Below are 27852 nucleotides of genomic sequence, written 5' to 3'. Positions count from 1 at the left end.
AATACGGAATAAAGTTTAGAACAGATGAGGATGTATCACAGTGCTACTTCATCAATTTGGCCTGTCATACACAAGAAAGTCGTAGCAAAATAGTTGGCAAACAGAATTTTGATGCTTACCAGAGATCTAGCATGTCATTTAGATACAGAGCAAAGCAAGAAGTGTTGCTGAACTTCTCTGGGTCAGTATCCTGTGGGCCACTGCCTGGAGGAGAGAATTATTCTCCTGAGTCACAAAGTATGCAGCTGGTTGGTAAACAGAAAGATCGAAGACAGCACAGCTGTCTTTTTTGTTGACTCAATAGTCTACTTGGTTTCAGGACTAGGGTTCTTAGTATGTTAAGAAGATATTTAGCTCCTCAGAGTTGAATTCAGTTCCCTCAACACAGGCATCTGTTGACATTTGACAAGTCCTTGGGTATCAGACCGGACTCACAGCTGCTTCTCCAGAAGGGCAGGAGGCATGGGTAAGTCTTGCATTGTATCTGCCTGTCCTATACAGAAGTGTCAGCTACTCCAGGGCATCTCAAACGGTATCAGACACCTTCATTTAGGAAACTGATTTGAGTTCTAGGGGTCTTTTTAAGAGTGAACTAAATGGCTCTATAGACCCCATTAACTCTACTAAATAGCTCTCCAGTGGCTATAACAGGTACTTAGGCACCTTGATGACCTATACAACTTTTTCTTTTTCTTTTTCTTTTTCTTTTTCTTTTTCTTTTTCTTTTTCTTTTTCTTTTTCTTTTTCTTTTTCTTTTTCTTTCTTTTTCTTTTTCTTTCTGAGATTGAATACCTCCTCTAAATTTAGGTCTCCAATCTGTGATTTCAATTCCATCTATATTTTGCTACTATGCTATCTTTGTACTGAACTAAAGGCTCAATTCAGATGCCCACATACTAACATTTATCAACATTTGAGTGCCTTAAAGGCATCCCACATGGCCTCCATAAGAACTTGAGCAGATTGGGGATCTGTAAGGTGTGTCAATTGGTTTTATACATTTCAGGGTATACAAATGACTTTGAATTTATATGACTATGATTGCAAGTTGATTAGATGTTCATCCAACCTGCAATAACCTTTGATAAGAATCAAAATTGATTTTTTAAAAATCTATTTATCTACAGACTATTGTAAATAAAAAGGAAAGATAGTACTTGTTGAACATATGGAACAAATCCAGGTGAAATGTTCTATAATTCATGCATAACTATGTTGTGCTATTAAGAGATTTACAGTTTTATATCAAAAGACATAGTGTCTTTGTAATTAATGTTTATTATACAAAGTATACCTGGATGAAAGTATCATAGAAAGTAGAACATATATTCGTAAATAGGAAGACCAGTAAGTGAACCTGAAAAAAATGCACAAACATGCACTTTTTTTTCTGAAATATACTTTCTGAAAAGTGTATACTTGAACAAGTTGAATTCCTATGAGTTGCAGCTTATATCCCACACACATATTCCTTTATTAATAAAGTTTTGTGAGGAACCTCTGCAACAAAACAGTCCTCACTGCTTGTAAGTTCTTTGATATACTGCTTGTTCAGGTGTCTCCATTGAGTTTTAGAGGCACCCAGAAGCAGCAAGTTCCACCTAACTCACTGGCAAAAGACACCAACTGTAAACTTATATAAAGATGTTTGGCATCTGGGACTGATTTTATCTGAATTAAAGCATAAAATCAGCAAACATTCTTGCATAAGACTCAGATCTGGTTGTTTTTTACCTCTACACAGAATGATGCGGTATGCTAATTTCTGGTTTTGAACATCATTATTCCGGGAGGGGGAATAGAAACATAAGAGCTGAACTAAAATTTTAGATAGGCTGAAGACATTCTTATTTATGTGCAGACTGATCTATAGGGTTTTTGAATTAAAGGTGGGAGGGGAGGAAGCCCTGTAGACATTACTGTAATTTAAAGAGGACGTCCACTGAAAATGCCTGTGAAAACTTAACCCTGTACCTCAATATAGGTTCAATTCAGATGTCATAATGTATGTATGTCTAGTGACTTTTTGAGATGTTCTGCAGTAGCCCAGCTCTCTGTATAGGGCTGATAGATAGGAAATAAAGTTTAGAGAAACTGGTCTTCTTTCAGATTTGCAGCCAGAAGCAAAGTGGGAGTTCAAGTTCAAATGCAAGCAATAAAAATTTCCATTTTTGGAAATTTCCATTTTCCATACTCTACAGGATACATTGAGTGAAAAGAAAAAGGAGGGGGTTCTTATTGATTTCAGCTTAAATAATTAGTAATGAGAGACACACCCAACTTGAATATTGCATACAACCAGGGGAATAGTATGCTGACACTCAGCAAAATGCTGTTAGAAATTTATTAAGTTCTTGGATAACTTCATGAAATAGGTTCCATTTTTATATATGATATACTGCTTGTGAAATTGATCACAGTAAAACCTCCAAGCTGTTTCCTATAATGCAATAGTTAGAGGAAGGCAGGCTTTATATACCTGTCCCTGGAAAGAGACAGTGATGTGGGTTACTCTGTGAGTGGATCACCTAGCAAGCATATTTCTCAGTATCCAGAGAAAAGCTGGCCTATTTGAATAACTTAAAAGTGCTCCATATCTTGGATAAAGTGCTAGCTCCTTTGAGTCTATAGGAATTTTTCAGTGATTTCCCTCGAAATCATCGGTACATTCCAGTTGTTTGGATACAACTTCTTCCCTGCAAATTGTATATTGGCTAGCACTTTAATGGTTTTACTTTTTTAACTGTAGCAGAATAAAGGGGAAAAGAATATCAAAAATAATTAAGCATTAAAAAGGAAAGTATTCATAACGGTTTTAAAATAGTGTTATAAGGTTTGTGGAATTGTTTCAAAGATCAGAGATGCAGAGAGTTTTCCCAGACCAAAAGTGAGAAGTATTTTGGAAAGGACAGATAGGCTGGTACTGGATAAAGAGAAGAAACAAGGTAGTTTACATGGAAAAGCAAGTGGATAAATACATCAACACAGGGGACAAGATAGGAGATGTTCATTACTAAACAGAAGAATATCAATGACCAAGGTCATCAATGGTTGCCCATTCTGACTTTTTAATTGTAGATCTCTCTTGCTCTGGATTTGTCTTAGGTAAACCTGTTATAGAGGGACTTAGTGGTAAACAATGTGAAGTCACATTTTCCCATATCACTTTTGATAGTTCGATATGTATGCTTGTAAACAGTTTATTAAATTCTAGCTTTATATGATATTACACACCTGCAGAATTGGGGAAAACACAGTAATTTTGCATTATATGATTGGATGATAAGGAAAATATTGTTTTAGAATTGGAGTAATATCTTTGCAATTATCAGATCAGGTGTCTAGCAAAATACAGGAATGTGAAACTGTAATATCTCCTACTTTACCTGTTTATTACAAGATGTTATGGGTATTATAGGTAATAAAGAATTATGCTTAGGGATATTGGTCTATTTTTGTGAACCATAATGGAATTTTGTTTGTTCTGACTCAGAAAGATGTTGAAACTGAGAAAGCAAAACGGAAGAAAACAATCTGTAAGATATTTGGGAGATACACAGATATGTCTTTTAAATTGTGGATTATATTAAGGATCTTTCCTTTTTTCTCACTGTCTTGGATATCGAAAGTGACATAGATAAGTGAATATCATGTTAAGAGGGAAAAAAAGTATGAATTAATAATGTATATTCATTTAAAGGGGGCTTGAGGGAACAACATTGTTTTTGACAGAAGATAATTTAAGATTGAAGCTGGCTAGGGCTCTTCGCTTAGCTTCAATAGACATTCCTTGAAGCAAACTAACCACAGTCATATATATCCACTGTACCTAGCTTTGTGCTTCTTTTACCATGTTTGGATAGCATTGAAGAGAAAAAGCTGCAATCCAAAAATGGCTTGCGTCTGATTTCTGAAGAGAATTCAGACAACTTCCATTACTTGTAGCAGACTACTTTAAACAGAGACATCCATTCTTCAAAAATAATATTATTCTTTCTTTCTATTATTGAGGTAAAATGCATTAGACATCTATCTGTATTTTTATTTTGTCTGCTATTTGCTCCCCTTTTTAAAATGACTTTTAGACAAAATAACAGCTTACAGAACTTACAATAAATAATTTTTTCATGAAGGACTAAAACTTAGTTAATGGATGCCTTTTGAGCTGAAACTGCTACCATTAGTTCCAACATTTTCAAAACATCTGAGGAGAAATAATAACAGAAGGTAAACAGACCTCACAAAAAAAAGTTATTCCAAACTGCTGTCCTCTGCTCTTTCCTGACTTATTACATAAGATTTAAATTAGAGAGATTTATATTAGTGGAAACAATCTGATAGGATAGGATACCACTAGATGTTTAAGAAAAACTTTAAATATTGCAGAAGGAGTATGCTTTGCCCAAATTACTGGCATTCTCTTTATGTAATCTCTCTAAAGTTTAAAATTAAGGTGAAATAAATGTTTAAACTCTTCAGAATGTAACTGACCATTATGGTACAATATGGCTCACTTTCGCATTTAAGTTGAGGGATGCAGTCTTACATAGAGTTATGATGTACAATCAATGCAGAAGGGCAAAAATACTGTATTGGTTCCTATGAAATTCATTAGGCAATTTATAACTTCAGAAACTGCTTTTCACCTGGAAAACATTTTACTGCCTGCAATGAAGAGATTTAGAAAACTTTCAAAGTCTCTTCAGAGCAAATGTGTTACTACTTCCAAATTGCTGCATACCTGAAAAAATTTCCTTCTCTTGTTTAAACATAAAGGTTAATTTTAAGTAGTTAACTCTAACATATGTTATGGAATTGTGTTACTCATCAAGAGAAGGCATAACAAAATCATGACCTTCTGTTGCTATGCAAATTCTTAGTAAAATCTGTATCAAAAAGTCAGAATTTCTGTAATGATCCGAGATCGATCAGGCATTTCCAAGTAGATAATTGGTTTTATAGGAGCTCCCCCTTTTCAATTCCACCTTTTTACTTTAATATTTATTCTAATCATATGGTGAAGCTGCCTCCTTGTAAAGCTTCAGATTTTTCTAGAAAAGAGAAGTTCTAGGCTTTGTTTATCTTCTTACTTTTTCATTAGTTTCATATTAGGAAAAAAAAGTCTTGAGTTTTATACATCTGAATGACTTAGGCATATGGTAGCCATAACTGCTGGAAATGATGTGGGATTCTCCAGATGAAGCTTATGTAGCTTTGAGACTACAGAAACGTTATTACGTTCTTCATTTATGTTTTTGTTATTTTTTGTATTTTTTTGTGTTCCTAGGCAGTTTTGCTGCTACTTGCCGTATCTATTTTGTGCTTACGAAATAAAGAAAACCATATTATGTAGAGGTTTTCCCCAGGTTCGAGTGAAAATAATTTGGAAACTATATTTAGAAGTCTGTATTTATTTCTATTCTATCATTAGAAGGGTTTTGTATACTCCCGCACATGCCTTAACTTTCAATGTTTCTCTTTGAACTTTTTTTTTTTTAAATAGAGTTTAAGGGTTTTTTTAGAATTAAGATTCAATAAAACTAATTTTTATAATAACTCTTTTTTCTTGGATATGCATGGATTCTAAGGTAACAAATACCATATTTAAAAAAAATACTCGTTTTGGAAACTTTTGACTGAATAAATGTGGCTTGAATGCAAAGGCATGGTGATACCTTATTTCCTCACTCAAAAGATTGGACTTATGTAATAAATGCCATCTGAATATAACCATAAAAATCACCTGGAAGAAAAAAAAAGAATAATAAAATCCCCCATCAAGTTACTATGAAAGAACATGGCGATTACATCTTATTGTGTCAAGGTCTAAGGCCCTATCTAGCCATTTCCAAGCCCAACAGAAAATTTCCTCCTTACACACACACGCGCACACAAACACACACACAACCCTATATATGCAGCAATTTACTGTTAGATCCTATAAAACATTTGGGATATGCCTGTAGAGCATTTTGCAGAAGGTCCAAAACTTCTCTGGCTGCATTTCAAACCTGGGGCTCATGACCGACCTTATATTAGCTGAAGTAGTAACTTGTCTTTCCAACTGGATAGTTCAGCTCCAGTTCTTTCTTTGTGAAATATCAACAACAGATGGGCACCTAAAAACACGATGTTACATCCCTGATATTTTAAAGGCTATTCCTCAAAGCGAAATACAAAAGTAATGTTTGCCATTCATAGTGTTTGAGGACTTATCGCTGCCTCAGACAGTCAAAAAGCTGCCTCAGTTTAGTTATTAGCAGACATGGGCTCCAAAGAGTGTCTGAACTCCATCTCTTTCTAGACATTTAGCACCTGAATCAGGTTTGCAAGAATATATCTTCATCTTTTTAAGATCCAGAGCACAGAATGTTCTTTTGCACTTTTACACAAACTGTTTTTCTTTGAAAGAACAGATCACACGATGTTGCTACCTATCTTTCAGATAACAGCCTTGAAGAGGCCTTGACCAGAAAGTTTGAGAACTGAACTGCAGAGTCCCTTCAGCATATTCATACTACCCATCTGTCTGGTGAGGGCTCTAAAACTCATGCTGAAAGCAGAATTTCTTTCCATGCTCATAAATTCTGGGGTTTTGGGAGTTTTTTTTTTTTTGTTTGTTTGTTTCTTTTTTTCTTTGCTGGTGATGGTGGGGAGGTGCTTGGATTTTTGAGACGATTAATCTTTAATGTAAAATGCATAAGCAGTCCTGGAAACAGGAACCAGAAGCTGAGATACTGTCTTCAGCTGAGGGCATTAATCACTGCAGTACGGACTCATGCTGTTTCTCTGGCCTTGTGTTTTCTGAATTATTTACTACAAGGCAGCTCAAAGGGTAAGGAGTTCAATTTTTCCCCAACTCCTTGTTCTTCACTTTCTCCCAAATATTTTCCCACAAAATGACAAATTTAAGTATGAATCCTGTCAGTCTAGGATCCAAAATAATCAGCTAAGCAAGTGCTTTAGTAAGTGTATGCAAATGACAGACACTGACAACATTATAAGCATGCACTACATGTGGATAAGCATTTTAATTAGAGGATTTTCTCTCTAGTTATGTTTTAAAAATAACTAATCTTATTCTAAATAAACTTCCCAAAAAGAAAGGACGTTTTATGGACAGAAGCGTCACTGTCAGCTAGGCACCTGAGCTCTAAAGTCAAACTGCTAAACATCTGGGCTTTTTGCATCACTTTTTGGAGGCTTTTAACTCTCTAATAACCAAATAAGGTGCCCAGGAAATTGAGTTTGGTGCTCTGAAGCTATATTTACACTAACAAGTCACATTGTGCAGTAGCAATGGCTTCATAGACCAAAACAGTTTGTGGTGGGAACATGAGGTGCTCTCTCTGTGAGTTTCAAGGGTGTTTATGTCAGGCTAGCCCCAGTGTGGTTCTTTGGTCAAAAGCCTGTTAGTGCATTAGACACGCTCCTGGAGTGCACCTTTCAGTTCGGTTTCATCTGCAGGAACAATAATATGTTACCGCAGTGTGGCAAGTGGAGATCCAAACTAAAGCACTAGTGCAAATAAACCCACTTTTGGAATTCAAATGACAATTTTTTATGACGGTATCTAGCTCTGTAATACTTAAATAAGCATCCAAGTTAACGTTCTTCAGCACTAATCCAGGCAACTGCATAAACACAACATAACCATGAGCAACTAATTAATGTCCTGTAGCATTAAGTGAGGCTACACACATTGTTGAATCACATACGTGTACATTTTGAGCAGGATGCAAAATATTTCAAAGAAAATATTTACTATGCATCAGGACTGACAATTTCTCAGAAATCTTTGAAGAAATAAACTAATTATGCTAGGCTGAGTTATCAATAGTACCAAATTATTCCAATTTATCTTCTATTTAATAAGGGTATCACTACACCTGAAGTTAGTTATTCATGGAACTAACTGATGAATTCATTAATGATCTTTTTTTTTTTAGTAACAGTGTAAAGAGAAAATAGTTCAAATTTTATTAATTTGAATGAAGAAAGAAAAGTGACTACTAATAACAGCTTAACAAATGATCAGAGTTTAATAAGCTTTTCATTCAAACTGTTGGATGAATTTTGACTGTGATCACAGACTGAAAGTAGTTTTGGCAAATACATGCAATAAAATAAACTGAACACACTTATAAGCAAGAGATATTACAGATGAAAACCATGAAGCATTTAGGCTGTATGGATAGGAAAATAAGGGTGTTAACTGTGTTTGAGGGGTTACATTCTCTTATAATGTGAGCTTTGGGAACTGCAGATGCATGCAGGCAACACAGTGAACAGTCTGCAAGACTACAACTTTATTTTCTGATTTTCCATGGTTTTAGAGCTGCATATTTTAAACAACTTTTATAATTTCAGGCATTTAGAGTGGCATTCATGTCTCCTAATGCTATATATTGCACAAGTGTGTGCCCCAGATTTGGCCAGCCAGGCTTCCTTTGTCATCAGGGAAAAAAAAAAAAAAAAAAGATTCTAGAACCTAATTCAAACTATTTTACAAATCTATTTTAGGATTACATGAATCACATCCTCAAAGTCCCCGTTTTTCTCTCATTGATTATAAAGGGAATTTTGATGAATAGCTCTGGCAGGCATGTCTACGTGTATTGCACCCTCATTTACTCATGTTATGGGTTTTAATTACTTTTTACTGTTCTGTATGTGAGAACCTCAGTGTGGTTAATTCTCCACAGCCTAAGGCAGGCCAACTGAGATACGAATCAGATTTCTGTATTCTTCACTAATGGTATCACAGGGGCTTCAGATGCTCGCCCAGCAGTTCTGGCGCTGTGTGGTGTGACTATTTCCATTGTTAATCTGAAATGATGAGTGTCTGATTGGCATCTATGACATCATCAGTGATGCCAGAAACTAAAAGTAGACAGTTCTTGACCCTTCCTGGTAGATGAAATTTCTCAGTTTAAAATATGTCTTTGCCAAAAGAATTGTTTTGCTGAACTGCATGCAAGTTCAGCAGTTTCTTTTATGAAGCCATCCACCCTTACAGCTATTATTGTGATTGTCAAGACGGCTGCTACCTCAGGCTTTCACTTCCTGCAATCATCCTTAATGTACCACACAGGTTATGGTGAAAGAATATGAATAGGCAGTATGTGATCAGGGCTGCAAATAGGTAAAATACTTTGTGTTCCCAGAGGCTTGAAAGCTAGAGCCCTTGACCAAGCAACTAACGGGAAAATAAAATGAATTTTAGAAACAGAAGTATTTATTTAACTGCTGTCTGCTGAGAGCTATTGTGACCCAGCAGTGCCAGCCATTGCACTTGGACAGAATATCAGCCATTGGTCCCTGATGACACTGTATATCTCTCTTCTCTCTCTCTCCTTTTTTTTTTTTTTTTAATTTCAAATTATTTGAGGCTCAGATGCAAATAAACACATTACAGATTATGCTTAGCAGATTACTTTTTCTTTGTATTCATGACACTGTGCTTGTTAGAATTAAAAAAAAAAAAAAGTATAATAGTCTTTGATATAATTATAAGGTACTTTAAATGCCATAATCTCCTTCTGTTTCTCCAAATACTGTCTATCATTCAGCTACTGCGTTTTTAGGTTTTTTGTCTCCTCCCATTTGTTTGAATATCATAATGTAATACCTCAGTCAGACATTATTTTAGACTGTGTCAGAAGTTTCATATCAAAATTAGCAGCTCCAATTTGGAAAACAACAAAACAAAAAATTTCTTCTATAAGTAATTTTGTTGATACCTGGTGACAGATGCATATCCAAATGGACTTGGAAGTCACTCAAAGGCCTTGATTACAAATAAGAGGCAATGTCAAGAGATATCCTACTTGGCAGAACACAACATTTAGGATAATGGGAAAGCCTGATTTTACTTGTGAAAGCTATATTTATCTAGCAGTAACATTTTGTTCACTTTTTCCCATAACATTACTGCTAATACTGTATTTACCATGCATATTATTGGATGCTTTTGTAGCCAAGCCATTATAAAAGCCATTATAAATGCAGTTGTTTCATATAACTACAAACATAACCAGTTTATTTCTTGGGTTGTGACTACTGACTGAAAAAACCCCTTTTAGCCTTGACTTCTACTATCCTGCGTAAATATAAAGGGAAGCTCTGTTATGCACTTTTATTTTAATGTGTATCTGAAGCATTTACCTGTTCCTGATGATCGTAAGTAAAATATTAAGATAGCCGGATAGGGAGAAGAGGCATAAGTGGGCTGAGGTGTGGACAGGAATGCTAAATCATCTGAAGAGCTGAGAGGTATACTGAGAAAACAGTTGCGTATACATGCTAAAAAGCAGAATATTCCATCACACTGTGAAAAACAAAATTATGTTGCTTTTTTCTTGATAGCATTTCTTTATCTTTGGCTGCTTACTGGGATAGGCAGAAAAACAATTTCTGATTTAAGAGGTTCAAATTGTTCAAACTGTTGGAAGCTAGAGAAATATTCTTCAGTCGTATTACTCTGGGTTCACTTGATCTTCTACTCTTTACCAGGCACTTGCTGCTGGCAACTGCCAGAAGTAAACTTAGGTGGAACTGGAACACTGGTTCTATCACTCTTTCCTCCACAGCATAACTAACCTCTGGGAGGAATCAATATCTAAAACAATGAGCAATGATTCACAGAATTTTTCTCCATGCTTTTGACTGAGTTTGCAAATATCCTGCTCCTTCATGCAGTCACATATAAAGAAACATAGAGTCTACCAGCTGACAAAATAAAATCAAAACCAGTAATGACAACAATAACACAATGACAGCACAGATTCATTATATCTGTATCAGTTTAAATATCACGTCATGTATCCAAATTGCAGCAGTATACTCAGCAACTTCTATCAGCAGTTTTCACAGCCTTGGAATTGCTAAATTAAAACTAAAGCTAAAAAAGACTGAACTTAAAACAGAAAGCAGCAAAGAAACCAATAGGAAAATGAATAAAAACAACAGTATGATGAGAAATTGCATTTTGAACTGAGGAACAGATTTGAATCCCTGTTGGAAGTGAAAGAAGGTGAGACATAGAGCAGACCTGAAGAAAAAAATGGTCATTGCTCACCGGTAGCCTGAGTTAAGCCGTATCTTTCACAGTTGGACATTGACATGGATTAGGAAGTGGAGAAGTCAAAAAATGAGGTTGTGAGGAAAATAAGCACTGAAAGGAGAATCTCTAAAATCTAAATCCAGTAATAGCACAGGAAATAAAATCATCAGGAAGACAAATCAAAAAAAAAGGATAAGTGTCATATCAGAAAATAATTAAAAAAAAAAAAAAACTAAGCAAGGAAAAGTAAAAGGAGAATTATTCTAGATCTATAACTAAAAAAAAAATCTTTTATGTTAGAAAATATCAAAAGCATTTACCAGGTTATGAGAGATCTTTGTGGAAATTTGTAAAAATAAAATACGCCAGCCAGAAGCAAACTGGTAAAAGGCCTACAACTGTGTTACAACAGATGGGCAGAGTGCTTCAAAAATCCTCAGCATGTCTTACCCTGTCTCAGCACCAGATTTAATTGAAGCATGTGAACAAAGAGAATGTCCCATTACGAAGGATCCGGTAAACATATCTAAAACCCAATCTGCAATCAAGAAACTCAAAAAGAAAAGGTGAATGGAAACAATCAAATCATAATCAACATCCCCAGACCATCTCCTGCTATCTGGCATTACCATGTGATACATGAAAAAGGACTAGAATAACAAGTCTGGATGTAGGTAGCCATGACCCTGTAACCCAGTAAATCTGCTATTACCATTGCTAGTAGCAGGCCACAGTCTGTGTATCAGTTCTGCAAGGGCTAGAACTAATTGATCTTTCTGTGTCTGGGTTTACCTTGGGCTCATCTTGAACTTTGTTTTAGCTTGTTTGGCTGCAACGGCAATTGCCTAATGACCAGGTTATTATCAGCTAATTTATTTTAGCACGGCTTCATGTGTGTGATGAGATAACGATTGTTACGGTATTTTTTGTAGGCTTATAACTAACCCATAGTAATAAAAAGTTATTCTATGCAGGATAAACTCTTCATGACCCTCGAATGAAAAATAAATGCATAGGAATGAAGGTTTGGGAAGACAGCACAAGCCTTGAAAAATTTGGACGCGATAAAGGATGCCCCAGGGCCATAAGCAAGCCACTAATGGCCAATTACTTGTCATTAAAGGAATGCAACCTTGGGATCTGGGTAACACTTTTTAGGGGAAACAGAACAAAGAACAAGTATCCAATATTAATAAAACCCATCATATATAGTAAATGCAGATACAGTGTGAAATTATGGAGCAATCAAGAAAAGAAATCAAGAAGAAAAGAAATCAAGATATAGAGAGCATCAGAAAATATGTAAAAATAACCCAGATGGACTTAGGGGCAGAAAATAACTCTCTTAACATAACACTTTTCCTGGCAAAGGACTCCGAATGCTGACAACCCAGTGTAACAAACCCTCACCCTGACTGAGGTCATCAGCCTTAAGACCCAGAGAGGCAAAGGATGGATGAGCATAACAGCAGAAAGAAGGGGTAGATACTAGAAATGTGTGCATAACAATTCTGAATGTATTATTATTTAGATTTGTTTTTGCAATTTTATTTTCATTATTTCTTTTCCTCTAATATTTAGATCTGGACTAAGAATAATTCTCTAATTAGATTGTTGAGATTTCAATTAGATTATCCGTAAACTCTTGGTTTCAAACATGAAGTATACTTCTTTGTCCACATAAATTGCATGAGTTGCAATGCAATAAGCTGGTGGAGAATGCAGGCAACTTCAGCTGCAATTTGGATGCAATATGACAAAAAGAGAAACACAATAGGATTAGAAGGGAAATGTTAACCTGATCTAGGCTTTCCTGATTAGATTTTACTACAAAGCCAACCCTCTGAACAGCTCCTTCTGTAATGGAGACCATGCTGACAATAATTCTGATTAACACTAAATCATTTATATAATGCAGACAAGCTTCAAAAAACAAAACAAAAAAAAACAAACAAAAAAACCCCATAAAACAAAAAACTCAGACCATCTCAGAGGAAGTCTTATGAAAGATAATTGAACCGGGTCACCTGCCTCGTGCATGGTTATCAAAGCCACTGAGCTAATGGCCAATGGGAAGATCATTATTGCTACCACCTCTCTGACCTCAGTTCTGTGAGTGCTGCAGAAAAATAGTTTGCATTTCCACTGTTTTTCTCTTGTTTGTACTGGCCTACTTAGAAAAAATATATATTTCATAGATGATGAGTATTTTGTTAGTAAAGATTTTTTTTTTCTAAGCTGTTTTAGAGGAAGACATAAAGAGAGGGGAGAAAAAATGCCCTTTACTCAAACCATCTTTTTCTTTCAGTTGCTACCAGAAATGAAAAATCAGTTTTTATTCAACTATTATGTGCCTCCTTTTTTCTCTGATAGATATATACTATTCCTTTCCACTGGGAGCTGAAAAGGAAACGTTAAATTTCTTTAATAAATTCCACATATGTAATTAGACAACTCTCAACCTTTAATGTTATTTTGGGTACCCAAAAGTAGACTTGAACTAGTTACCAAAAATAAGATTTTTTCCCAGAAGAAACCTCCTATTCCCATTTTGTCTCTCCTTAGTCACCTTTCTCAGTAATACATTATGCTCTGAAATAGAAATACTGAAAATGTGTTAAGCTTTATCATCTGCATAAGTAGGAAGGATGCCCATCTTTCATGAGAGGTACCGAGACAAATAGCCCTTAGCTTCTCTGAATGAAAATACCGTTGCAAGCTGTAAGACTTGAATTAATCCTTATTGAATAGAATAAAGTGTGCTTTTAACTAATCCAGCATTTCCTGGAATAGATGATACAAAGACCATGCTGTCTATAAGATCACAAATTGCGTCGGTGAGTCTTTCATTAAAACACAATTTTTAAGAGAAACTTTATCAACTTTCTGTATTTTTTTTTTTTTTGATTTTCAAAATGTTTCTGTTAGCCTCTTTTACCCACTTACTTACACATTTTCTTCGTGCTTCTCTTTCTGAGTGCTTATAGCATTTAATAGTATCATGTTCACACGGAAGTTTGGAAGAAATTATGATATTGCTTAAATAGAAAGAGTCAACAGACTCCTTTCTCTCCTTTCATATTGCAAGCATCTTTTATGCAGTGCACCTGGTTTTGTGAATTACTAGCTGCTGAGGAACTCAAAAAATTTTTGTCAGGCAAATATTTGCCAAGTAAATATGAATAGTATTAGCATCAATTCATCTGGCAATAACAGTGCATTCCAAAATATAATTTTACCAAGACTATATTCGCTAACTTACACTTTTTCAATTGTGACAAAGGAGCTAAGAGTCCTTTTTTGTTTATTTTAACTGTTGAAAGTACAGAGTGGAATATAAAACCCACCTCTGAGTATTTTTCATCTCCTGCTCACGGAAATAGCTAGGTGCTTCAAAAAGCATCTTCAGTGAAGAACCACATAGGGATTGTGACTTGAATGTACTAGTTATATCTAAACTAGTACACATAATCGATTGGGCTAACTGACATGGTAGAGCTCGTATCAATACAATCGAATTGTCTTCATTTCCCGAAACAGAAGCCCTTATCCATACCAATTACCAAGAAAAATCCTTGGCCCATGTTATACTCCAGACATCATGACGTTGTCCGAAAGAGTTTAAACAGGCCAAAACTATACAAAGTAATATGTTAACAATTAAATAGTATAGCAGACTTATTTCATGTTGGTGCACAAGCCTAGCTGATCAACTCTTGCTTTTTACCTTAGAGATTTGGGGTAGCTGGAGTAAATATAAGTAACCTACTGTCTGTATTGAATAGGATTTTTTAACTGTGGCTCACCCATGGATGTCTCGTGCCATTTGAGATGTCTTAGAGCGTGCAGGCTGACCTCCCAGTGCAGCATCAGCCAGGTTTCCAACAGGCCTTATGTCAGATTTGTGGCAGTCATCTCTCTCAGATGTCTCACCTCCATGCTTAGGTAAATGAATTAAGCCTCTGATCTCCGTTGACTATAGTGGGAATTTAGACATCTAAATTAGGCAATTACGTTTAGACACTCACATTTACATGTCTAACTGCAACCTGAATTCCATTCCTAGTTTTAATTCCTTCCTCAGTTGAATGATTCAAATCCCTGTATCTCATGAAACTTCTCACCTCAGATACTAACCTTAATATTGTTATAGTTTATTGTCAAGTCATTTAGAAGCTACAGTGTTGACAACATTGCTTGTGCATATGTGATACAGGCTTAATGATCTGATTATATGCATATTTTTAAATCTAATTTAGTATAGAGAACAGATGGTGATCTAACGATCACCTATGACTATGCATTGTTATTTTCCTCTTTGTTCAATTCAAAATTTCACAGTATATTCAGTGAACATTATTCAAAGGCTCCTGTGATAGATAGAATCGTGGGGTACTGTATCACCAAAATACTATATGGTTTACAAGCATTATCTAGCTCACAGTCATAACACTATCGTTAGAAAAATAATAATTTTCTCTTTTTGTAGAGGAAGAATTAAAGCACCAAGTTTTAAGGCTAAACTATCTCCCAGTTTTGAATGACAAATTGAAAAATGACAAGCTCCAATGGCTATTGGAACATATTAGGTATCAACAATATGTAGCACCTCGTTCCTTTAAATCTTAGCTCCCACTGATTTTTCAGTTACAACTATAAGTATTCAGCAGTTAGGCAGATCATACTAATGCGTTGACTGGCATATCTAGGAAATGAGAAACCCACCATTATTAATAGCTTGTCAAAATTTGCTGTAAAGAGATGCATTACTATCAGATAGTAAGCAAGGCACAGGGCCAGAGTACCTGTGCTGGGATAGAGGTGGAATTCAGGTACTTAAATCCTAGAAAACCTCTCAGGTCACCCACTGCACAAAGTTTCCCAGTCTTATAAGACCCTAATAACGATAGGTACCTCAAAGATCAGCTTGAAAGTCTACCACATGCCTAAAGTAAAGCACTGTGGTTACTCATTGAAAAACTAATCAGAGTTGTAAAGTCTGTTTTGTTTTAAAATAGATTAGTAATCCATGTAATTTTTTGTGAGAACTGGATTCTAAGCCCTCCTCATGGGCCCGCAGCTCTTACTTTTTGGAAGAGCGCTCAGTCTAAAAGATTTGGACTGTTTAGGTGCATCCTTGCCAAAGTACAGCAGAGGAGGCATTTTCTCCACAACAGTGAGCTTCTGAGAACGTGTGACTTCCTCTCAAATTAGATTTTGCTTGCACATGACGGGATGCAGATATCACAATTTTAATCTTATATTAAAAATCCCCCATTTTATCTCTTACATGTCACGTTTTCTCACCTATAGAGATACAGGGAGAAGTTGAATTTGACAGCTAAATAATTAGTATGCTTATGAAGCGGCAGATGTTCAGAACAGGAGGAGAAAGGCTAAAATGGAATAGTAATAAATGTTCCAGTGACACCATTTAAGAAATGCTCCATTCCAGTATTTTAAAGCTTGACTTATATGTGTATTCATAAAAATTAAGTGCTTTATCGGTTTGACCTGTGGTGTGGAACCAATCCTTCTTCCTTTGAAGAACACAGGCTAGAAATAGAAAATTAAATTTCTATAGAATGAGGAAGTGAACACTGAAAAAATATGGCTCCAAACAAAGAGACTTTGTACTATGCCTTAACACCATAAATTTGCATAAGGCTTAGTGTAAAATCCTTTATCAGCATGATTAGACAGAATGTAGGATGCTTTAATAATTACTTTATTTTTCCCTGAAAAGAAGTTATGTTTTCTTACTTATTTCATGAGTGCATCCAAAAATTAATTTATTACTGTTTATGACTCATTCTGAAGACAAAACCCCCCAAATACCTGGCAGTTTTGTGAAGTGTAAGATTACCTCCTGTTACCACTGAAGGAAAACTTCAGCTGGGGACTTATTCAAACTTCAGGTTGTCCCATACCACAGAGCTGGATACGACGTTTCAGTTTGAACACAGTAGGAATGGATAAGTAACACTGAAAATAAATAATCAATGTTTTATTAACAATATAGTGAATGCAGCTAATAATGAAAAGGTAATATCCAGTCTAGGGTGATATTAGATATACTCTCCCAACGATGTTTCTTCTTTCGAGCAATGAAAAGAGTTTTGCTAGATGTAAGCTGAAGCTGCATACACGCAATTTTTTTTTTTTACCTTCTCTCTGGCCTCAAGTTTCAACTAATCCTTGTAACATGGGTAAGGACTTTTACTTCCCTGACTTGGGTGACTGTGTTAACAAATAATATCAGTATAAGTACGGTATAGAAGTAAACTGATATATACTGGATAGTTTATTTCTCTAAGACCTTTTATTAAAAATACCAAAATTATATGTATACATGTGTGTATATATATATAAAATAGAATTATAATACTTATGGTACTATTCTGATTGATATTATTTCATTAAAATAGTTCAGAATATATAAAAATGTTTCCTTTTCAGAATGTCTTTACTCTGTGTTGTTTATAAGAAATTGTTGGAGGTTATGAATACATTATGATCAAAATATGTTCACTTCACAAGGAGTGATGTGTCTCAGTTGCATATCTGATGACATACATGCATATCTAATTTTGATATTTTTTCATGGAGTAAAAGAGAAGAAATGATTTTTTGGTTCTGAAAGTTTGTCTTTAATCAGTAAAACAAATAATGATTCTGACTCTTATTTCAGAGGCACTAAGTGAGGAGTTTACCCACCCAGGGAATGTGAAGATAGAAGAAAGGAGTACTATGTGGTGTTACAATTAAAGTTTGCATATCTTTGTTTAGATTTGTTATAGTTTTGGAAAAAATAAATTGAAATACAGTCATATAGAACAAAACAGAACAAAAACCTAATGGGGAAAAAAAGAGATAGGTTTTCTTTCTGCAACCCATGGGTGCATGACATTATTCACAACAAAGGAACAGATCCTATGGCTCAGGAAAGCAGAAACTTTTTGTTACAGCTGACCTAAATTTCACTACAGATACTGTGATGGAAAAAGGAGGGATATGGTAGAGTCACATTGATATGTCAATTGGACAAAAGACACATAAGGTCTTCAAATATTAACTTGAGTTTTGAATAGCATAATAGTAACAATAAATTTCATAAAATATTTATTTTCTCAAACTCCTGAACAGAAAAATAAGTGAATTATTGAAAAAAAGAACAAATTTGGGTTTAACTTTTGAAAAGATTAGTCACTACATAAATCTAGACCTATTGCAAATTTCAAGGCTTTTAATGGTGGCGTTTTTGAGATGTTGTTATCTATGTGGTGTTGTTCACAAATAAAACTGAAGAGCACTATCATAATGTGCATAATTAATTGAATTTATACTGTTTAACTGCCTTTATAAATGAGATTATTATAAAATATTTGCTTCTACTTATGAAGAATTATTCAGAATAATAAGGGCTTATTTTGATTCAAACTATGGCAGATTAATAAACAAACTTATTTTTTGTTATATCACTGACTTGCTCTTTTTTTTCCCCTCTTTTTTCTGAAACTTTTGAGTTAGAGACACCAAGAATAAATGTTCATGTATTTGGTTCATATGTTGTATTTGACAAAATTCAAGGAATGTAGGTGGGTGGTACAGGTAGGCTAGGAGTGTTATTGCTCCAGGTGGGAGTAGGAGTATCTCCGAAGAAGAAATGAGATGAAAACAGGAATCAAGCAGCATCTTCTTCTTCTCAACTGAAAGCTTAGAGGAAGATTGCATCTGCCTGAAGCACAATTCCTCCTGAAGCTGCCAAAGCTTATTTTTCACCTCTCATAAAGGAGGATATAGTTAAACGGAACTGTTTAGCCTTTGGGATTTTCAGAGAATTTTCTCGCCTTGGGTGATTTGTGTCACTTTCTTAATAAGTCGGTGCATATTTTAAAACGTTAGTCTTTTGTTAAGGTTTAGTTCTGTGGTCTTTTAATTTGTAAGTTGAAACTGCTCTAGGTTATTGTACTTAGCTAATGTACGAATTTTCTGCAGGAAAACACATGTGCCTGAGCTTTCTAAAATGTAGAATTTTATAATTAGCTCACAAAGTGTTTATTTTCATATTTCACAACATTCACGTACAGTATTCATGATGATGGCAAAAAAGGGAAAAAATAAGTCCTGACACCATGAGCTACAGAACTGTTAATTCCTTCATAGATGCATCAGGGTACTCTAGGTCAAAGCAATGATGGGCTAGCATACTGTTCCTCGAAGCTATTTCTTGTACTAACAGCAACTCTGGTCCAACGGAGTATGGCTGTTATGGTGTAACATATGTTTACAGTTAGAAATTGTTTCTACATTGGAGATTTTTTATTCTAAATGGAAAGCAGCAAAGGATGGGTGAGGAAAAGAAGAAAAGCTTTTTTATTTGTTTATCAAGTTTCAGCAGTTGAAACTTGGTTGAAATTACTGGCCAAGCTTCCAGAGAAATGTGCTGATGTCTACAAATGAACTTGGTCTCCTGAATGTCAGTTTGGCACCTCTCAACAAGATCAAGAAGTGTGAATAATAGGAAAGTAACTCAAAGAAAGAGGGGAGTGTTTTAAAGGTAAGAAAAATGAACTCCTGGGGAAATAACTGAGAAGATATACCATAACATAAATCCTGTTGCAGAATCTGCAAAGAGAGCACATTATACCACTGGAAATATGATTCATTAATACACAAGAGAAAGGAAAATACAAGCAGTGTCTGACTAAAGAGAGGAATTACCATCTTCCAGTATAATAAGTAGCTCAACATGAAAGTTATCTAAATGTTTATAATATTTGGTAATATGTTCTTTTAACTCTGTAATGAATCTGAAGTATATATTGGCCTAGACTTTTATTTTTTTTTAATTTTTGTTATACTGATCTAAACGTAAATAGTATCAATCAATCAAGTTCAATGCTGATGCAACAGATATCAGTATCCCACTTTACGTTGTTTAATTTGAGAGTTTTAAGTACCTTAATATAATTTCAGAGAATCATAACATAGGACTAATTTGCATTATTCCACAGACAATAAATCTTACAGGACTATGTTTCATGTAAATGTTATTAGCCTTTGCTCTTTTCATAAAATTAAGACTAAGCAATATTGTCTCCTTATATACAAAGAAGAAATTGAGGCATCAGATGTAATAATGACTGAAATATTTGTAATGGACCCATAAGCACTAAAAGAAATGTACTGTCATAATCATGAAATATTATGTTTTTTCCAAAGCAAGATAACACTAGTAACTGCAGAATTAAAAAGTATCTAATCACTCAGCACTAGAAATAGCACAAATTCTGAACTCATTCCATTAATCTGAAAGAAAGATATCAAAAATCAATCATTTCAGGTTTAGTAGCAAAAACAAAGAAAACGGATTGGCATTCTTCAGGAAATCTTAGGTGTTCATACATTTTTCCTTTTCCATTTCTGAATAAAATATGCATTACAGTGGTGAAACAACAGAGAGAGCTAGCTATCATTTCTCTTTGTAGCTCTCATTCTCTGCCCTCGGTATTTGTGAAAGCAGCTTCAACTCTGAAGCAACGCTGAAAAAGAAAAGAGCAGGTGCAGAGTACCAGTGTCTGATCACAAGGCTTTTCTCCTTTCTCCGAGATAGGAATGTGAGCGAATACAGCCAGCTTGCCATATGGTACTTTGTCCCAGGGGAGCAAGAGAGAATTTAAGCCCTCATTCGCTGGTCTCTGAAATTGCTGATAGTCACTGACCTCAGTGGGTGCAGGACTGAATCTTTAATTATGGTCTATCAATCAGAGAGGAAAATTAAAAGGATTTTTTTTTTTCGTGGCTAATGTCCAAAATGAACTGTCAACAATATAATCCAAATTCTGATAAAAATCTAGGCACCTATTCTCATAGACTCTTTTTCTGTATAGTATGCTCTGCCTCAAGAGTCAGATTACCACTGTAGACAGCTAATTAATAACCCTCAATTAAAGAATCAGAGGTCTTATTTTAGATGACAGTATAATACTTTGGTCATAAAGTTACAGTAGCATAAAGTCCATAGCTGGGGTGCAAGGCTGACACTGGTTAATAGGTATTATAAAGCACTGGTGGCCAGGAACATTTTTATAGTAGCATGCAAATCTTGGAAAGTGTACACAGATCAAGCTCCATTTTCCCATGGAGCTATGCTTCTGTGTGTAGTTTGCAAGCCTCAATCTAGATCTTCAGCTACCCAACTGCTTAGCATATGTTTAAATTTAGGTTCAAGTTCAGGTTTAGGAAAATTGATCCTTCCAAATCTATTTGCTTCTTATTGTAGGTATATCATTTAATATGAGGTTTACATCTACCCTGCTGATGTCTCTGCAAAGGCAATCACAAGTACTTTAACGATTTACTTCAAGAGTTCAATATGCTTCAAAATATTTCATATATTCAGTAAAAAAATACACAGAAATGATCTAGTCTTCCTTGATGAAAGTATATTCTGAATAAATGTGTACGACATTTTTCTTGCCAGACAAGAAATTTTATTTTGCTCTATCTAGTTCAACCTTACTAGAAGGAGGACACAGTTCTGAAACTCTTGGGCTGCAGGGAGTGCCTGGAGCTTCTCTCTGAGGCCAAGTTTAGGAACTGCAGGAGGAGTCAGCAGACTCAGAGAGGCTGCAGCATAGGAGAAGATGAGAAAGAGATAAACTCAATCTTCTCTGAGACCCTGCGGCTTCAGGAGATTTGCTCCCTTGCAGGTGATGAGAGGCTGGGAATACTCTCAAATGGAGCATCTGAGCCAGGTAAGACTCAGCCACACAGGAGCACCAGAAGGAAGTGGCCATTGTTAATAGAGGGAGACTCCCTGCTGCAGAGGACAGAGTATAATATGCCCCCATCCGCTGCCCTGACCTGCTTTAGGGTTGTTTACTTCTTGACTCAAATTCAGGATATTTTGGAGAGGCTGCTGAGGCTTGTGCAAGCCTCAGGCTATTACCACCCACTACTCTTCAATGTGGGCACCAACAATACTGCCAGGAGAGAGCTGGACAGTATCAAAAATCGCTACATGATTCGGGGGATGATGGTCACAGAATCACAGAATCACAGAACTATTGACATTGAAAGGGACCTCTGGAGATCATCTAGCCCCACTCTCCTGCTCAGGTAGGGCCACCTAGAGCACTTTGCACAGGACCCTGTCCACACGGCTTTTGAATATCTCCAGCAAAGGAGACTCCACCACCTCTCTGGGCAACCTGTTCCAGTGCTCTGTCACCCTCACAGGAAAGACGTTTTTCCTCATGTTCAGAAGGAACTTCACGTGTTTCAGTTGGTGCCCGTTGCCTGTTGTCCTGTCGCTGGGCACCACGGAGAAGAGTCTGGCCCCATCCTCTTGACACCCTCCCTTCAGATACTAACATGCATGGATCAGATCCCCCCTGAGCCTTCTCTTTGGCAGGGTGAACAGGCCCAGCTCCCTCAGCCTTTCCTCTTGTGACACACGCTCCGGTCCCTTAAGCATCTTAATAGCCCTTTAGCTCCATGTCTCTCTTGTAGTGGGGAGCCCCGAACTGGACCCAGTGCTGCAGGTGAGGCCTCCCCAGGGCTGAGGAGAGGGGGTGGATCACCCCCCTTGACCCGCTGGCAGTGCTCTTCCTCCTGCACCCCAGGACACCATTGGCCCTCCCGGCCGCAAGGACACACGCTGCTGCCTCGTGGTCAACTTGTTGTCCACCAGCACTCCCAGGTCCTTCTCCGCAGAGCTGCTTTCCAGCAGGTCAGCCCCCGAGCCTGTCCTGGTGCATGGGGTTATTCCTCCCCAGGTGCAGGGCTCTTGCACTTGCCTTTGTGCAACTTCCTGAGGTTCCTCTTTGCCCATCTCTCCAGGCTGCTGAGGTCCCTCTGAATGGCAGCACAGCCCTCTGGTGTATTAGCCACCCCTTTCAGTTTTGTATCATCAGCAAACTTGCTGAGGGTGCCCTCTGTCCCTTCATCCAGTCACTAGTGGTGTTCCCCAGGGGACAGTACTGGGTCCAGTCTTGTTTAACTTATTCATCAGTGACTTGGATGAAGGGACAGAGTGCACCCTCAGCAAGTATGCAGATGATCCAAAACTGGGCAGAGTGGCTGATATGCCAGAGGGCTGTGCTGCCATTCAGAGGGACCTGGACAGACTGGAGTGTTGGGTGGAGAGGAATCTCAGGAAGTTCAACAAAGGCAAGTGCAAAGTCCTACACTTTGGAGGAATGCACCTATGCACAGGCCTACCAGTTGGAGAGCAGCTTTGCAGAGAAAGACCTGGTGGACAACAAGTTGACGATGAGCCAGCAATGTGCCCTTGTGGCCAAGAGGGCCAATGGTCTCCTGGGGTGCATTAGGCAGAGTGTTGCCAGCAGGTGGAGGGAGGTAGTCCTCCCTCTCTACTCAGCCCTGGTGAGGCCACATCCAGAGTACAGTGTCCAGTTCTGGGCTCCTCAGTACAGGAGAGACATGGATATAATGGAGCAAGTGCAGAGAAGACCCGTGAAGATCATTTAGAGGCAATGGGTACAAACTCAAAGACAGGAAATTCCACTTGAACAGAAGAGAACATTCCTGTGAGGAATTCCACATTTCCTGTGAGGGTGATTGGACACTGGAACAGGTTGCCCAGAGAAAATGTGGAGTCTCCATCCTTGGACATACCCAAAACCCAACTGGACACAGCCCTGAGCAACCTGCTATCACTGACTCTGGTTGAGCAGGGGGACCAGATGATCTCCAGTAGTTTCTTCCAACCCCAACTATTCTGATTCTGTGATTCTAAGAAGGAGGAGACAGAAGTATACCATAGCCATGACTTTCAACTGAGCACAGAACTAGTCCAGACTGCTAACCTTCCCTTTCTCTCTAACGTACCTGTACTGGTAGCTGTGCTGTCACTACTCACTGTCAAAATGCTCCAGTGCATAGGAAAAATAGTACATATTTTACGCGCTCTGTATGCCTGCCTTTGCTTCTGGCTACAAACCCTTTATTTTGTCAACTATTTTAATAGATAACTGTTCCTGTCCCTCAGGGAATATCTACCTCATTGAAATGGTCTGTCTGTTTTCTTTTAAACAGAAAATTTGTCACCTATGTTTCAAATACTAAGAAGGATGGCATTTAGTCTTGTTTCAGACCCTTGATTAGAATAACCTTCTCGAAAAGATGAAAAAAGCAAATTCATAGGAAATGATATAGCTCTCTTCTCCTGGTGCTCATTTGTATCTTTCAGCGAAAGAGTCAGCCTTTTGACAAATCTTTTAGTGCACAGATAGAGGTGTGAAAGGGACGTCCCCATATTTATGTCTGTCTATAAATAATAATAGCACCGCTAGCACAAATTTTCCTGAACTTTTGCAGATGTCTGTTTTGAGTTGAATGTATGCTACTCACTATTACTGACATCTTTTTAACTGTGTGTGGATTTCAATAACTGCTGTTTTCATGAAAGCTTAGCTTCATAATATTTTTTTTTCCAGAGCTGATCTGAAAATCTCATCACTTGTATTCATGCATTCTTTTAACAGGCATATTCTTACTATATCTTAAAGCACTCATTTAGGACTATTTAAAACTTTCAAATGATTAGCATATTCCTCGGGATATATATGTTTGTAAGACGTAAAAGATGTACTAATCTTCAGTTTTAAAAACACTTTTTTTTCAATTATAATCTTTTTCAAAATTTAATTTAGGAGCTTCTTTCTCCTTCAAAGTTAACAAAACTTGGCCTAAAGGTTCCTCGCCCCCCCCAAATAACTTTAAAAAATTATTCTGGATACTGATGTGCCTTTAAAACTTGTCCTTTTTTAATTTAATTTAATTTTATTTTTAATTAGTAGATCTTCTACAAACCCAAAACGAATGTATGTGAAAACTTTTGTCAAAGTCAATCTGGAACTTAGACATTAATTGAACACTCACTCAATATAGCATGAATTTTTAAATTCTAAATTTACACAGTTTGAATAACAATTGCTTAGAGCGAAATAATGTATAGCCTGAAATATCCTTATGCACATAGTTCAAAGCATTGCAAGGAGTAGACAAAACATAACAAAATCATAAAGAAAAGAGCTGCCCTTTCTTGAATACTGTGCTTAGTTTTAACAATTTTCTCAATTCTCCCATGGAGTCCTTCACTAAAATGTTTGTGAAAATGTTTTGATCATTGAAACCCTCTCTGGAAATACTTTGAATGCAATTTCAATAGAAGGTAGAACCCAACTCATAAGCTAGTTGTTACAATTTTAGTTGTTTTATCTAAAGACTGCCCAGAGTTAGTGGAAAAAATTTTTCAGGGGGCCTCTCCCTGTTCCGGATACCTATCTGAGATAATCATTTTGTGGAAGTGACTATTAACATAGGGAGCCCGGACAGCAAGCTTTTCTAGACCTCCAGCTGTAGATGGCTAATCAGATCTGATTATGTATTACATCTGATTATGTATTCCAAATAACTGGAAGCTTATACTAGAAGTAAAATTAGTATATAACATACAGAATATCATGAGGAGAGATGTGTGTCTTCATATGTACATGTACACATAAATGTTGATACAGGAGGGTTTGTGGGTTTTTTTGCTGTGGTTCTGTGCATAGAGCCACCATATATATTAGCTTGTTCTGCAGTGCAACATTAGTGAATCTGCAGAGAGAAATGGTTATTGCCAAGGACCTAATGTCTACATTATATAGGTTTTGAGGGCTTACTTAGGATGAGCTCTAGTCTTGCCACATGGACTGGACTACATTTCATCTGAACTAAACTCTGATGTAGACACATGCAGAGTAACCTGGATAACAGCCTCAAATCTGCTTGTGACCTCCTGGGTGACCTTGTCCAAGTCTCTTTACATCCTTATGCTACCATTTTTCACTTTAAAATACAGATAAGAATATTACTGACTGATACTACTCTGTCAAATTGGGGGAAAACTATTACAAGACCTCTGATAGCAAACATAGCTGAAAAGTGGGATGGTATTATTATTCATATATGGAAGAAAAATTGTAAAACAACAACAGATTTTTCCTCCTCTGTAGTTTACTTTTTCAGTGGTAATGTTGGCGGAAGCATATTAGTAACAAATTTCCCAATTCTAGCATTTGTTGAAAGCTGTTCAAGGTGGGAAGAGTGCCCTAATCACTCTACTTATCCTTGTTATTCATCTTTAGCAGAATAAGTCAACATTTTTTCAGCATTTAATAAGGAGAAGAAAGTAAACAGTCAGATGAAGAGCTGGATTGAAGATTTCAAGAGGAGACTCTGCTTGGATCCCTTACCTAGGTAATGGATGCTTCCCTCCTCTACTTGAGAGAGAAGGATCTTATGCTCTATAAAATCTTATTGAAAGCAGTGGGAAAACTTACATTGCATGGCACTGCTGCATGATAATAGGGAATACAGAACTGAGGGCTTTGGATTAGGATCTTTTTTTCTCGGATGTGTCAGTTCATCTGTCGTGCTCCCACGGAGTCCATGAGTCATGACAAAAGGAAAAAGGAGCAGGAGGATGCCAGTGAGCGACTCTTCCTGCTGATACCACTTTTTGACGTCTTACAGCCAGTCATGAGTGATCCCACGACAACAGCAAGCAGCGTGTGAAAGGCCAGTGTGCTCGTCCTCAGTTCTATGACTCACCGATTAGATTCAGTAACAGCCACATTAACCACAGCAGGCTCTCGTTTAAGAAAGAGGTCAAATCTAATTCTACTTCAGTTTTTGCTTTTTCATGGAGCCAAGCCTGCTCCTCTAATCCTTCTGCAGCTTGCTGCAGAGTGATATGGGTGATCAGCCTTTGGTTCGTCTACTTAACTTCAAAATCACGGTAACAGCCAATCTTCATTTCATATCACACTGACAAAAACACCAATGCTTAGTTTATTGACATTTGCACATTTATGGGAAATATATAAAAAATGGCTCTTTCTTTTTCCTTATATTTTCACAAAGAAACCAAGCAAAATATTCACTTGAGTTAACCCTCAGGAAAATTCTAAACTGAGAAAAAGGGTTGGGTGCTTTAGAAACATAAGCATTTATCAAAAACTCTATTATGGAAATCAAAGCTTCAAAAAATGTTTCTGTTTTCAAGTGCACTTACAGAAATTGGAGAAACTTTGTTGAATTGTTTTTTTACATTAAGTGAAAACAGGATCCATTCAGAATAATCTGCTGTACAATCAGAGAATGATATAAGTGGTTGACCTTTTTCATCTCTACAACCAGTTTGCACAATTCACACAAAAAAACCAAACAGTCCTTACAAGGGATAACAGAGATTTTGCCTGGTAATCCTGCTTTGTACATATTATATTTGAATATTTTGAAAATCCTATTAATAACCTTGAAAACATTGAGTTTAGAGTTTTTTATCTGTTCACTTACTTCCAGGCACAAGTATCTTCTATGACTAAGAACTTACAGAAAGAAAACATGAATAAAGAAAGAGTATAATTCAAAAAGTTTTACTTAAAAACACTTTATATCTTCTGTATAGAGCTGTTAACTGTGTTTCTAGAGCTGAAGCTTTGCGGTGTGCATTTCTGGCAATGTAAATGTTTCCCTAAGATGTATCATGATTAACTTGAAATAAATGAATAAAAAAGACCGCATGTAGCTTAATCTATCAACTAGAATAATAACAGACATGTTTAAATTTTGTGTTTAAACATCTGAGTCTATATCTGTAAGCAGGAACGCAAACTACATACATAAGTTTGCTAATACTAGGTAAAAATAATGCTGAAAGATAATAAAATATTAACTGCAATTCTGTGTTAACTGATCATACAGTA

General features: G+C 36.5%; 1 long non-coding RNA gene across 4 annotated transcripts; it reads left to right on the top strand.

Annotated features, from left to right (window-relative positions):
• Positions 1-275: 275 nt before the first annotated feature.
• Positions 276-27852, top strand: LOC138064997 (uncharacterized). Of its 4 annotated transcripts, none has more exons than XR_011138198.1 (4): positions 276-466; positions 6446-6532; positions 21781-21825; positions 26233-27852. It is a non-coding gene; the product is annotated as an uncharacterized lncRNA (long non-coding RNA). The 4 variants fall into 4 exon arrangements; XR_011138188.1 differs by having other exon boundaries at positions 26230-27852; XR_011138189.1 differs by lacking the exons at positions 21781-21825; positions 26233-27852 and adding an exon at positions 17757-20767.

This window comes from Struthio camelus, chromosome 1 (genome assembly GCF_040807025.1).
Source record: "Struthio camelus isolate bStrCam1 chromosome 1, bStrCam1.hap1, whole genome shotgun sequence".
Taxonomy (NCBI): Eukaryota; Metazoa; Chordata; class Aves; order Struthioniformes; family Struthionidae; genus Struthio; species Struthio camelus.
The sequence above is the reverse complement of the archived record's forward strand: the minus strand, read 5'-3'. Positions and strand labels throughout refer to the sequence as shown.